This window comes from Lagenorhynchus albirostris, chromosome 12 (assembly GCF_949774975.1).
Source record: "Lagenorhynchus albirostris chromosome 12, mLagAlb1.1, whole genome shotgun sequence".
NCBI lineage: Eukaryota > Metazoa > Chordata > Mammalia > Artiodactyla > Delphinidae > Lagenorhynchus > Lagenorhynchus albirostris.
The window spans coordinates 45811901-45825416 of NC_083106.1; positions in this window are offsets into that span (position 1 = coordinate 45811901).

Below are 13516 nucleotides of genomic sequence, written 5' to 3' on the forward strand. Positions count from 1 at the left end.
AGGGGAACTGAAGGAAAGAAGAAACTCTTCCATTTGAAATGCTTTTATTGGAGTATGGCCCTACTAGGTGATTGATCCACTGGACATAGGTCATTTTCAGAAATGAAAATAACATTGCTTGCCTCAGTTCAGATTTCATCCACAGAAACTACTACATTCTTATCAGACTCGGCTTCAGCAGCGGATGAAATCTTAGTCCTTTATGGAAGGGGAATCATCTGGCCTCCTATTTCTAAAATAGACTAGAGATTACTCATTTTCTTCTCTGCAGTTATAGCCATCTGATCCTTTGAAATTGTGGAAGGGTGAGATAATGACATGACTGTAACAGAAATCCATATTGAAGAGCCCAGTATTTTAAAATCCCCCATGTTCACACGCCAAAGGGTTACTTATGAGCTGATGCACATCGCTGATAACCGTCAAATATGGTTATCAACTTGGTGTCTGGACAAAGAGTGAAAACAGGAGATAACATTCTATTATTAATTCCTAGGCTTTGAATATAGGAGAGACTATGAAAACATAACTAACATCCCTAGTAATCTTTTCAATAGAACATACACAACTGCAGTGGAGCACCCCCTACAGAGTCCTTTCTAGTCAGATGAAAAGGTCATTATTTTTTACAGATGGGACTTTGGAAAATTCAAGGCAAATTGGCCAGATTATAGCACGAAGCTCTGAAGAAATGCTCTGAGAAATGGTACTGTTCCTCCTCTGTTTTTTCTGCTCCCGCCTTCTCATCTCTTTTGCTTTTCAATAGCAAAGCCCTAGCATGGTGAAGTGGAGGTTGATGAAAATATGTCCAAAGGCCAGAACTTAAGTATTCTGTTCAATCTGAATGCTCCTCTTCTAAAGGAGGTCTAACATGTAATTCCAGATCCATCATTTAAATGTTTTTTAAATTTAATGTGTTGATGAGTAAGAAAACACTGGATTAGGATATAGGAGACTAAGCTTCAATATAGTTTCTGCTGTATACTCACCACTAAACTTTCTATCTAGTCTGAGCTTTGGTTTCTTCTTCGGAAACTGGAGATATCTGTTAGCCTCACGTTAAGAAGTTGTTAGGTGAATCAATACAATCTATGTATCTTGTGAATTGTAAAGTACTATATAAATGCATTTTATTATTATTGTCTGTATCTAATCAATAAACAAGCGAACATTTATCACATGATTCAGGAATATTAAACTTCCTTTGTACTTTTATCCTTTACTTCCTGAAAGACTTATACTAGCTCTTCCTTTTCCACTTCAATTTTATCCATTCGTGAGAGTTTTTTTTTTTTCTCAAATGCTTAACCCTGTAAAGATCATGTAACTTTTTAAAATTGTTTTAGTCCTTTTGTACTTCATTATTCGGCATTTGACTAAATATTGCCGTGCATTATTCAAAAGGTTCTTTGGTCAGAAATGCAGTTTTCTTCAATAGTTGTGTAAATTCTCAATGACTTCATTTCTATTCTGCTGATATGATACATATGGACATAGAATAGTATTGGACAAATTTGCCTTCTTTGTCAGGGTAGTTTGCCATACGTGTGGATACTGTGATCTAGAATCCTGTGTTTTGATCTCCACGCTGTGCTTCATATGCTACTTTTGGTTCACTATGGCCCAGATATCTCTCCTCCTTGGTTAACCATATCCTTAGTCACCTTGTGTCTACCTCTAGGACTTTGACTCTTTTAACTTAGTCAACTAAAATGGACTTCAATAACTCTTTCATGGTGTGTAAGCAAAACATACTGGAATAACAGGAAAGTTACTTGTGAGTGGGGAGTAGCTTATATAGGAAGAAAGACAAGAGTGTCTACCCTTATTTTTACTCAGATTTATGCAGTAAAATTTTTTTGGAAGATGGGGATGGTCTTCAGTTACAAAAAAATTATACAGTTGTCAAAGCCAAAATAGATAAATAAATAGAGCCCTGTGTCCATTAAGAAGCAAAGTGCTACATGTTTAGAGGAAAAATGCTCTGAGAGGATTTTGCTGCATTTGTCAGTGTTGCAGTCATGTCTCTTTCCAATGAGTGTGGTGTGGTTGCCCAGAGGTCTATATTCAGATGGTTCCCTGGAAATTTAAAAATATTGAACTGAAATTACCATTTTTCAGCAGGATTCCCAGGCACAAATTCTGTTATTGCTATCTAGCAGCCGGTGTCCCTGTTCAAGCTTCTGTCTAAATTTGCAAACATCGTACAGTTGTCTCCTTTGGTAATAATAGAGCCTCAATGTGTTGAAAAGAGATGGCACTTAATAACACACATTCCAAGGCATAGTAACTTAGGCAATGAAAACACTGCTTTAACAGACACCATTGTAATGCGAGCTGCATGGTGGGATACCCATAATAATCAGAATAGATTTAATATACATATTTGTGCCAACTGTAAAAAGGTTGCAAACAACAGCGGGAGAGGCAGTGTGTTACAAGGGTGAAACACTGAAATAGGGAACAAAACATATTCTTAACATATTCAGCCACAATTTTGTTTCCTAAAAGAAGATCTGACACTATGAGTCTATCAACAGAATCAACTATTTGTTTTGAATTCTAGTGTGTTATGAACCATGAAAGAATTATCCTTATTCAAACTAAATTTTAATTAAATTTCAAAACATAAATATGGTCAAGTATGTAAAACCCCATTCCAACTGTTTAGCTTTCTTGACCAAATAGATTCAATTTATGTTTTCTTTTTAATCTTATCGTAAGAACTGTTCAAGACAATACTCCTATCACTTAAGTAAAATCCATCTAATCTTTGAACATTATTGCATCGGATGTACAAGGATGTGAATTTTGATGGTGGGGAATTTCCTGATAACACTGTAGTACCACCAACAATGCAGTTTTGCCATACTGAACAAACAACAGGAATATTCACCTGCCTTTAAAAAGCCACAAGCTGACTCCTTAGGAGTGCTGAGAACTGGTTTAGTAATTTCTTTATGTTATATGAAACAGGGGTTTGTAGCAATCTCAGACATGTGTACCAAGAAAAGATTTTTGTTAGTAGAGACTTGATATTCATTTAGTAAAATTAGGGTCTCCAAAACAAGCTAAATTATAAATAGTTTCTGTGTGTGTTTTTTTTTTAAATGGAGCAACAGTCTCTTATTATAGCTATAAGAGCTCTAGCTTTGGCTATAGGTAGCTCTTTATATCTTTTAAATCTTTGTAATGCTCATGTCCCTGTGTACTCCAGTTATGAGCAGTAGGAATTCCATTTAAAGTCCAAATAACACTAATCCATATTCTCTCCCTTCAAATCACAAAAAATGTCCAGTCAACTACAATGTGATATATGGTAATCCTCAGCCGTGCTCATATGTTTTACAAATCAACACTGGTGCCATTGTCATTCCACCAGCTATGTGGGCCACACTCCTTCTTCTCCAAAGCTCTGAAGTCATATTTTGCTGTTTTCCAAGACAGCTACCTGTCCATCCCATATTGCTTTGCCCCAAATGTAGGTACAAATCCTTCCTCAATTTTCTAAAGCATGGTTAACTGCAGGATATAATATATTTTTAACAGATTTATTGAGATATAATTTGTATATCTTAAAATTCATCAATATATTATTAAAAAAATTGTTTTTTTTATTTTTGGCTATGACACGCAGCTTGCAGGATCTTAGTTCCTGGATGAGGGATTGAACTTAGGCCACAGCAGTGAAAATGCCGAGTCCTAACCACTGGATCGCTACGGAATTCCCCAAATTTATCCATTTTAATTGTACAATTCAACAAATTTTAGTATGTTTATAGAGTTGTACAGCCATTACCACAATTTAATTTTACAACATTTTCATCATCCTAAAAAGAAAACTTCTGCCCATTTACAGATATTTCCCATCTACACCCCAGCCCTAAACAACTGCAAATCTGCTTTAGGTCTCTCTATATTTTCCTTTTCTGGACATTTTATATAAATGGAATTATATAATATGTCTTTCTGAGTCTGATTTGTTTTACTTAGCATAATATCTTCCAGATTTATCCAGGTTATAGCATCTATCAGTATTTCATTCCTTTTTACTGCTGAATATTATTCCACTGTAGTGTACACTACATTTTGTTATTTGTTCACAGGCTGTAACACTTTAAATCTTCACTGAAGGGGGTCTTCTGCTTGTGCCATGTCAGAATAATAGTACCAAACTTGCCTCCCCAATAGGAAAACAGGACAAAATATAAGAAACTACTACTACTGTTTTCAGATCTTGGACAGTAGGACTGTGATACCTGTGAGAAAAGAAACTAATGAGGTAAGGTCTGTGATGGCCCTGGTTTTCTATCTGAAAGCACTTTTCAGACTGTGGCCAAGTTAGGGGAACTTAAACTCAGAACAACAGTCTCGCTGAGTTGAACAGATAGAGTTCATAGAAAAGGGAGCTAAGGTGTTGAAATTTACAGGAAGGAGTACTGGAAAGAAGACTAGGCAGAAGAAGAGCTACAGTAATATTTCTAAAGTCTCCTTTGAATATTTTGCTAAAGAGTAGGCATGGAAATCCTATGAGGAAAGGCAAAAAAGTACCTGACAGCTGTAACTGGAACATTTCTCAGTGTTCATACAAATCTGGGAGACGTTTAAATTTTACCAACCAAACTTGAAGAAACTCACTAAACACCTTATATATGCAGTAAAGACTCAAAAAAGTCCATGCCTGAGGAATAGGGCTAAACTAGTCCTCATATAAAGGCAATTCTGGATCGTCCCTAACAAAGCTTATGAACAAGCCTTGAAAGGATCAGTATGACCTGAAAATATATCAACTGCTAGCCCAACAAAATTCGGCAGTCTTTAAGGGGATGTAACTGAATCTAAACACTCAGCAATGTAGTTAGCAATGATAAGCATCCATTTAATAATTACTAGACACATAAAGAAGGAGCAAAATGTGGTTCTTAACCAAAAAAAATCGGGAGGTAGAAAAAGAACTAGGAATGTAAAATGTGAGGAAATTCATAAACAAGAACTTTAAAACAATTATTATAAATATGCTCAATTTAGAGAAAATTCTAAAATAATGAGGAAAAGTAGAAAGTATAAACAAAAAAATTAATGGATCCTCTAAGGGTGAAAATAGAGTGTCAGAAAATAAAGTGTGACAGGTGGACTAAATAACAAATTAGACACTGCAGAAGAAATTATTGCTGAATTCAAGGCGTAGCAATAGAAAGTATACAACTGAAGCACAGAGATTAAAAAACACTAAAAAAGAAATACCTACAGTGACCTGTGGGACAACATTAAAAGTGTCTAATAGTTGTAGAGCTGCAATTTTTCCAGAAGGAGAGCAGAAACATTAAAAAAAAAAAGTTGTCAAAAAATTTCTTCAATAAAAATTTTAAGCCATAGATCAAAGAAGTTTAATAAAGCCCAAGAGGGATAAATATAAAGAAAACAGACCAAGGTATACAATAATTAAATTATTGGAAACCAATAATTAAAAAGAAAGCCTCAAAGGTAGCCATAGACAGAAGACACATGACTTACAAAGAAGAAAAAAAGTAGTATCTTTGTAAAAAAAGAAAAAGTTGAAAGATATAGTCTGATATCTGGGAAGGAACATTGCAAGCCAGAATATAGTAGAACAATATTTCTAAAGTTGTAGAAAGGAAAAATGTCAACCTAGAATTCTGTAGCCAGCAAAAGTATCTTTCAAAGTAGAAGAAAAAAAAGAAATAAAGATACTTTCAGGCAAGCAAAAGTCAGAATTTGTCACTGCAATATCTGTACTCCAAGAAAAATTCTTCAGATGGAGGAAGTGACATCAAGTGGAAACTTGGAACTACAAAGAGACTGAAAAGTGCCCCTAAATGGTAAATATATGAATAAATGTAAAATATTTTTTCTCACTTAAAAATATATTTAAAAGAAAACTGTTTAATGCAGTAGCAGTGGATTTGGAGTTTCACAGCATAGTTAGAAGCATAATGTATGACAAGACTATCAAAAAGGATGGGAGAGGATATAAATTTCTGATATCTACAGTAATAAAATATAATGTGAAAGAGTGTGAAAAGGTAAAGATATATATATATTATATATATAATATATTACATATATAATATAATATATATGAAACAAACCCTAAAGCAATCACAGGTCAATCAATCAAAGGTGTATGCTAATAAGCCAATAATGGAAATAAAATGGAATACTAAAAATTGCTCAATTAACCAAAAGAAGGCAGGGAAAGAAGAAAAGGGGGACAAAGAGCAGAGGAAGCAAATAACAAACATCTTGCAAGATGGTGGACTTAAATCCAGCCATATTAATAATTACATCAGATGTAAATGGTCTAACCACTTAAATGAAAAAGTGTAGCTTATCAAAATGGATAAAGAAACAAGACCCAATTTTATGCTGTCTATAAGAAACCCACTTTCAATATAAAGACACAGATAAGTTAAAAGTAAAAGAACGAGCGAATGTATACCATACAAATACTAATCAAAAGAAAAGTAGAATTACCATATTGATATTAGACAAAGACTTCAGAACAAGAAATATTTATTTCCCATAATAAAGAAAAAATTTAATGATAAAAGGGAATTCATCAAAAAGCATAACTATCCTAAATGTGTATGCACCTAATAACAGAGTTTCAAAATTCAGGTAGCAAAACTTACATAGTTGAAAGGAAAAATAGACAAATCCATTATTATTGTTGATTCTTGTTGGAGATTTTCACACTCTTCTCTCAGTAATTAATAAAATAATAAACTGAAAATCAGTAAAAATATAGTGAACAATACTATCAACCAACTTGACTTAATTGACCTTTCTAGAACACCAAACAGCATAGTTCACATTTTTTTCCAGTTCTCAAGTAAATTTTACTGGGGTAGAACATATCCTGAAATTTTACTGAAACAATATCCTGGAACATAAAACAAGTCTCAATAAATTCAAAATATCTGAAAACATAGAAAATATGTTCTCTAATAATAGTGTAGTTAAATAGAAATTAATCAACACTCTTCTAAGTAATCTATAAGTGAAAGAGAAGATAATGAGGGAGATTTAAAAGATTTTGAAATTAATGATAATGAAAATATAAGATATCAAAATATTTGGGACAAAGCTAAAGCAATACTTAAAAAGAAATTTATAGGTTTACTTGTTTGTCATGCTCACGTTAGAAAAAGAAGACAGATCTGAAAATCTACCTCAAGAAACTAGAAAAAGAAGAGCAAATTAAATGCAAATTTCATTTATATTTAAAAAATTAAATGAAATAAAAGCCAAGCAAAAAATCAAAGAAATAGAAAGTGGAAAGTAATAATAGCAATTAAATTCAAAAGCATGTTATTTGAAAGATCAATAAAAATAGACATCTAGCTAGTCTCAGAGAGAAAGAGAGAGAAGGGGAGGGAGAAAGATAAATTACTGCATATATTACAAGGATAATAAAGAAATATTATGAATAATATGCCAATACATTTGATAGTGTACATGAAATTAACAAATGCCTCTAAAGGTACAAATTACAAAAATAAACTCAAGAAGAAATCAAAAATCTAAAACTTTTAATTTGTTTTTAAAAATATTTCCATATAGAGCACTTGCGGAATAGGTGACTTTACTGCTGAATTCTTTCATCTATTAAAGGAAAAAATAGCAATTGTATACAAACTCTTTTTTTTTTTTTTTTTTAGAAAGTAGAAGAGGGATAATACCTCCTAACTATTTGAAGCTAGCATTTCTCTGATGCCAAGATCAGACCTACACATTATGGGAAAGCAAACTATAAACTAATATTTCTCAGAAACACAGAAGAAAACGTTCTTGATAGTAATAAGTTAAATTCAGCAACATGTAAAAATAATAATAAATGATGACAACGTATGGTTTGTCTCTAGGTTATAAGGTTGATTTAACATTTGAAAACCACTCTGTTTAATTTACATATTAACAGAATGAAGTTGAAAAACCATACGATTATCTCAATAGATGATAAAAAAAATCTGACAAAATCCATTTCCCATTCATGATAAAATTTCTATACAAGCTAGGAATAGAATGAAACGTCCTTATTCTAAAAAAGGACACTTAAAAAACTGTCAGCTAACAACATACTTAATGATGAAAACCTGAATGCCTTCTCCTAGAATTGGGACCAAGACAAGGAGGTTCACTCTCACAACTTCTATTCAGCATTATACTAGTATTACTAGCCAGCACAATAAGGTAAGAAAAATAAAAGACCTACAGTTTGGAAAAGAAAAAAGTTATGCTGTCTTTATTCCCAAACAAAATGATCATGTAATACAGAGACTTCTAAGGAATGTACAGAAAATCTATTAAAATTAATAAGGGAATTTAGCAATGTCTCAACACCCAAGGTCAATACAGCAAACACAAAAACTACTGGATTTCTATATATTGCCAGTGAACAATCAGAAAATAAAATTTAAAGTATTTCATTTATAATAACATCAAAAACATGACATGTTGAAAGATAAGTTTAATAAAGCAAGTGATAAACCTGTACACTGAAAACTACACAACATTGCTGAGAGAAATTAATGAGAATGGAGAGATAAATATCATGTTCATGGTTTGGCAGAGTCAGTATTTTTAAGATGTTAATTCTCCTTAAGCTCATCTATAGATTTAACACAATTGCAGTCAAAATTCCAGCAAGATTTTCTTTTTTTGTTTTAGAAATTGACAAACTGATTCTAAAATTTATTTGAAATTGCATTGCAAACCACTTTGCTATATGGTCTCTGATCTTTCCTAAACTTGCACCATGCCAAAGAGTTACTACAATCAAAGGAAATCTCTGTGCCCTAAGCACAGCCACCCTCAGTTAGATATTAACCAGGCAGCAATCCTCTGATGGAATTAATCCACATGAATAGTGAAAGACAGAGATTCATAAGGATGCCAGCTATATTTACATTTCATAATAAGATGAACTGGTGGAATTTTGAGAATGTAACAGATTAAGGTAAAAATCTGGTGGTGTGCATATGATGTATTTGTCCAGGGACACGTCACCATCTATTCAGGGCATTGCAAGTTGAGAATACACCACAAAGGCCACCTCTTCCTACATTTCACAGGAAGTTTGCTTTCTCCTGAGACTACAGATGCCCCAGAAGCTCAAAAACATTTTTTTTTCACAATGCCTTCCTTGGCACTAAGGGGCTATTTCTGAGGACTGTGAGATGGATGTTTGTAAGAGGAAGAACTGCTTACATTACAAAACTTTTCTACAATATTTTATCATTAGTAACTGTGGTTTCTTTCTCCAGCAACAACCAGTTACAAAAAGGCAGACTTCATTAACATTCCTCAGTCCTGCTGAGTCTCCCCTACAGCTCTCAGCAGTCATTCACATTTCCAAAAAGCTTGAAGGTCAAAATTCTGCCTCTCTATGTGTCAGAATTGCGTCATTACTTCAACTTATATTCAGACCACATCAATCTCCATTTTTGCTGCTGAAACTGAAACCCAGGAAGAACTCACTTTGTTTAGACCAGCCAGGTTGCTAGAGCAATGAATAGTACAAGTCTTCAGTCATTCAGTCAAATTAAACAGGTTTCTGCCTTGAAGAACTAACCAGATGATGACCAAGATACGATTATGGGCATGACTTAATTATTTAATTTGTGACTCATGATTTATAGTCAACCTAATTCTAAAAGGGATTCTACACAAAATGTGTTAGGAAACTTCTTAACATGGGCATGAAAATAAATATATTAAATTAGAGGTCAAAGCTCAAAATGGCCCAGTTATTTTAAGTAAATTTTAAATTTCAGAATAGTTTTATATTCCTTTAGTTTTTTCTTTTGTGATTTGATGATTTTCTTTAGTGTTACGTTTGTGTTCTTTTCTCTCTGGTTTTTGTGTATCTGCTGTAGGTTTTGATTTGTGGTTACCATGGGGTTCATATCTGTCGACCTATAACTATATACACTTGTTTTAAACTGGTAGTCATTTAAGTTCAAATACATTCTAAAAGAGCTACCATTTTTACTCCCCTTTCCCACATTTTGTTTTGAAATATTTTATATCTTCATGTTTATCCCTTTACTGTTTATTGTGGTTACACTTAATTTTACAATTTTTTTTCTTTTAATCATTGCAGTAGCTTATTTAAATGGTTGATCCACAGCCTTTACTATATATTTGCCTTTACTAGTGGGATTTATCCTTTCCTGTAGATTCTTACTTATTGTTATAGCCTTTTCTTTTCCACTTAGAGAAGACCCTCTAACATTTCTTTTAGGCTTGGTTTAGCATTGATAAACTCTTTTAGTTTTCGTTTGTCTGAGAAGTTCTTAACTCTCCTTCAATTCTAAATGATAATCTTGCTGGGTTGAGTATCCTAGGTTGCAGGTTTTTCCCTTTCAGCACTTTGAATATATCATGCCACTCTCTTCCGGCCTGCAAAGTTTCTGTGGAAAAATCAGCTGATAGCCTTATGGGGGTTCCTGTTTTTCTCTTGCTGCCTTTAGAATTCTCTTTATCTTTCACTTTTGCCTGTTTGGGTTCACCTTGTTTGGGACCCTCGGTGCTTCCTGTTCCTGTTTCCTTCTTCAGGTTTGAGAAGTTTACAGCCATAATTTTATCAAATACATTTTCAATCTCTTTCTTCCCCTTCCAGGACCCCTGTAATGCGAATATTGGTACGCTTGATAGTGTCCCAGAGGTTCCTTAAACTGTTGTCAATTTTTTTCTAAATTTGCTTTTCTTTTTGCTATTCTTATTGGGTGATTTCCATTATTTTATGTTCCAGAATACTTACACGTTCTTCTCTATCACCTAGTCTGCTATTCATTCATTCTAGTGTGTTTTTCATTTGCTATTGTACTCTTCAATTCTGACTGGTTCTTTTTATATTTTCTAGTTCCTTGTTAGACTTTTCACTGTGTTCATCTATTCTTTTCCCTAATTCAGTTAGCATTCTTATTACTAACACTTTGAACTCATTATCTAGTAAATTATTTATTCTGTTAGTTGTTTTTTCAGGGTTTTTCTTTTGTTCTTTTAATTAAAACATTCCTCTGTCTTCTCATTTTGCTTAACTTTCTCTCTTTATGAAATTAGGTGAAACAGCTACTTTTCACTCTCTTGAAGGGGTGTCCTTGTGTAGGAGCACTCTTATACAGTCTGTGTGTGCCCATTGGCGGTGGTGGGAGAGCTGTATCTGATATGAGTATGTCACATCTTCCCCCAGGATATGCTGGCAACTATCACCTTGGTAGGAGATGGGACTGGAGATGGAGGGGCTAGAGCCACAGCCAGTTATGAACTAGGGCTTCTCCTCTGCTCAGGAGCCAACATGACCTTATTGGTGGCGAGGTCAGGTCTCAAGTAGCTGGAGCAGAAGCCCTGAGGGTCAGGTCTGAGCTGGCTCCTTTTCCTCTAGCTCTTCCTTCTCCCAGTACTGACACCCTTGCCCCAGAGTGGGCATTTGGTGTGGGTATGGGCTCGGGCTGTGGCGGTCCTGGCCCCAGTCAGAGTCCTGGACCACTCCCAACGTGCTGCCTCTACGAGAGCCAGTAATGGCTGTCTGAACCCCATTCAGATGCTGTTCTGTGTCGGAGCCCATCTCTCACAGCTGAGCACTCCCCTCTGGCCCAGCAGTCCTCACCCTGGTGTGGATCTACATCACAAAGCAAGCCGGCCGCAGCAGGTGCTTGGCTCAGGCTGAGACAAGCACTGGGGCGATCGCAGGAAACTGGCCAGAGTCTCATGCAGTTTCAATCTGCTTTCTCCGCCTGGATTCTGCAGTAAGCAAGCATGTATGTACTCTTCAGGAGTGGAGTCTGGGTTTCTTTTTTTAACATCTTTATTAGAGTATAATTGCTTTACAATGGTGTGTTAGTTTCTGCTTTATAACAAAGTGAATCAGTTATACATATACATATGTTCCCATATCTCTTCCCGCTTGCGTCTCCCTCCCTCCCACTCTCCCTATCCCACCCCTCTAGGTGGTCACAAAGCACCGAGCTCATCTCCCTGTGCTATGCGGCTGCTTCCCACTAGCTATCTACCTTACATTTGGTAGTGCATATATGTCCATGCCTCTCTCTCGCTTTGTCACAGCTCACCCTTCCCCCTCCCCATATCCTCAAGTCCGTTCTCTAGTAGGTCTGTGTCTTTATTCCCGTCTTATGCCTAGGATCTTCATGACCGTTTTTTTTTTCTTAGATTCCATATATATGTGTTAGCATATGGTATTTGTCTTTCTCTTTCTGACTTACTTCACTCTGTATGACAGACTCTAGGTCCATCCACCTCATTACAAATAGCTCAATTTCGTTTCTTTTTATGGCTGAGTAATATTCCATTGTATATATGTGCCACATCTTCTTTATCCATTCATCCAATGATGGACACTTAGGTTGTTTCCATCTCCGGGCTATTGTAAATAGAGCTGCAATGAACATTTTGGTACATGAACCAGTCAGAATGGCCATCATCAAAAAATCTAAAAACAATAAATGCTGGAGAGGGTGTGGAGAAAAGGGAACACTCTTGCACTGCTGGTGGGAATGTGAATTGGTACAGCCACTATGGAGAACAGTATGGAGGTTCCTTAAAAAACTACAAATGGAGTCTGGGTTTCTTACAACCCTCCTGTTAGTCCCGCTGGTTTTCTAATCAGCTAGGGGGACTCATCTTCCCAGTGTCAGACCACAGGGCTGGGGCACCCAATATATGGCTCTAACTGCTCACTCCCCAGGGAGGATCCCCTCCCCTCCCCATGTAATCCGCCTCCCCTTCTGTGTCCCCTCCCAGGGGCACAAGTCCCAACCTGATTGCTTTTCTTCCTTTCCTACCCAATTCCGCGTGTATCTTTCTTACAGCCTTGGTTGTATAAGAATCTTTCTGCCAGCCTCCAGTTAGCTTTCAGTGAAAGTTGCTCCACATGAAGATGTACTTTTAATGTGTTCCTGGGGGGAGGTGAGCTCCGTGTCCTCCTACTCTGCCATCTTGATCTGTCCCCCTGAATAGTTTTAGATTTGCAGAAAAATTGTGAAGATAGTACAGAATTTCCATGCACCCTGTAACAGTGTCTCTTATGATTAGAATCTAACATTATTAGCATCTAGTGTGGTACATATGTTACAATTAATGAGCCTTATTATTAACTAAAGTCTATACTTTATTCATATTTCCTTAGTTTTTACCTAATGCCCATATTCTGTTCCAGGATCCCATCCAGTATACTATGCTACATTTAACTGCCATGTCTCCCTAAGCTCCTCCAGACTAGGCTATTATAGTTTCTGACTGATGACCTGGACAGCTTTGAGGAGTACTAATTAGGTATTTCGTAGAATATCTCTCATTCGGGACTTTTCTCATTTTTTTTTTTTTTTTCATGAACAAACTGGGGTTATGGACTCACTGAGGTAAACTCCCATTTTCATCACATATCAAGGGTACGTGATATCAGTATGACTGCTACTGACGCGAACCTTTATCATCTGGCTCAGGCAACGTTCATTAGAGTTCACCGCTGTCA